The following is a 2,055-nucleotide window of genomic DNA, read 5'->3' as shown; positions in this document are numbered from 1 at the left end:
AGTTTCCCCTGTTAACCTCTTACATAACCATGGTGCATTTGTTAAAAATAAGAAATTAAATCTAGCACATTATGAGACTTCCCTGCTGGTCCAGTGGCTAAGACTCCACACTCCCAATGTGGGGGGCTCAGGTTTGATCTCTGGTTAGGGAACTAGATTCCACATGCCTCAACTAAGAGTTTGCATGCCACAACTAACGATCCCACATACTGCAATAAAGATCCTGTGTGCCTAGTACAGCCCAATTAATTGATTGATTAAATAAAAATTTTAAAATGAACTAAACTCCATAGTGTATTTCCACTGAAGTCCATTTTCTGTTTTGGTTCCAAAAATCAAGGATGCCACATTGTATTTACGTCATGGCTCCTTGGCCTCCTCTGTCCCAGTCCTTCCTTGTTTTTTGATGGCCTTGAGAGTTTGAACAGTACTAGTCAAGTGTTTTATAGAACATTTATCAGTTTGGGTTTGTCTGATGTTTTCTCCTGATTACACTGGCTTATGGGTTGGGGGTAAGAAGACCACAGAGATGACATGCTCTTCTCACACATCGTACCGGGGGTACATGCTATCCATGTGACATTACTGGTGATATTGACTTTGATCACTTGGTTGAGGTGGGCTCTGCCTGCTTTCTCCTTGGAAAAGTTAGTAGACTACTTTTCCCTTTCCATTCTTTACTCTTTATTTTTTTTTTAATTTTATTTTTAAACTTTACAATATTGTATTAGTTTTGCCAAATATTGAAATGAATCTGCCACAGATATATCTGTGTTCCCCATCCTAAACCCTCCTCCCTCCCCATACCATCCCTCTGGGTCGTCCCAGTGCACCAGCCCCAAGCATCCAGTATCGTGCATCGAACCTGGACTGGCAACTCGTTTCATACATGATATTATACATGTTTCAATGCCATTCTCCCAAATCTTTCCACCCTCTCCCTCTCCAACAGAGTCCATAAGACTGCTCTATACATCAGTGTCTCTTTTGCTGTCTCGTACACAGGGTTATTGTTACCATCTTTCTAAATTCCATATATATATGCGTTAGTATACTGTATTGGTGTTTTTCTTTCTGGCTTACTTCACTCTGTATAATAGGCTCCAGTTTCATCCACCTCATTAGAACTGATTCAAATGTATTCTTTTTAATGGCTGATCAATACTCCATTGTGTATATGTACCACAGTTTTCTTATCCATTCATCTGCTGATGGACATCTAGGTTGCTTCCATGTCCTGGCTATTATAAACAGTGCTGTGATGAACATTGGGGTACACGTGTCTCTTTCCCTTCTGGTTTCCTCAGTGTGTATGCCCAGCAGTGGGATTGCTGGATCATAAGGCAGTTCTATTTCCAGTTTTTTAAGGAATCTCCACACTGTTCTCCATAGTGGCTATACTAGTTTGCATTCCCACCAACAGTGTAAGAGGGTTCCCTTTTCTCCACACCCTCTCCAGCATTTATTGCTTGTAGACTTTTGGATCGCAGCCATTCTGACTGGTGTGAAATGGTACCTCATAGTGGTTTTGATTTGCATTTCTCTGATAAGGAGTGATGTTGAGCATCTTTTCATGTGTTTGTTAGCCATCTGTATGTCTTCTTTGGAGAAATGTCTATTTAGTTCTTTGGCCCATTTTTTGATTGGGTCATTTATTTTTCTGGAGTTGAGCTGTAGGAGTTGCTTGTATACTTTTGAGATTAGTTGTTTGTCAGTTGCTTCATTTGCTATTATTTTCTCCCATTCTGAAGGCTGCCTTTTCACCTTGCTAATAGTTTCCTTTGATGTGCAGAAGCTTTTAAGTTTAATTAGGTCCCATTTGTTTATTTTTGCTTTTATTTCCAATATTCTGGGAGGTGGGTCATAGAGGATCCTGCTGTGATGTATGTCGGAGAGTGTTTTGCCTATGTTCTCCTCTAGGAGTTTTACAGTTTCTGGTCTTACGTTGAGATCTTTAATCCATTTTGAGTTCATTTTTGTGTATGGTGTTAGAAAGTATTCTAGTTTCATTCTTTTACAAGTGGTTGACCAGATTTCCCAGCACCACTTGTTAAA

This window comes from Bos indicus, chromosome X (genome assembly GCF_029378745.1).
Source record: "Bos indicus isolate NIAB-ARS_2022 breed Sahiwal x Tharparkar chromosome X, NIAB-ARS_B.indTharparkar_mat_pri_1.0, whole genome shotgun sequence".
NCBI classification, from domain to species: Eukaryota; Metazoa; Chordata; class Mammalia; order Artiodactyla; family Bovidae; genus Bos; species Bos indicus.
Note: the sequence above shows the minus strand (reverse complement) of the source record.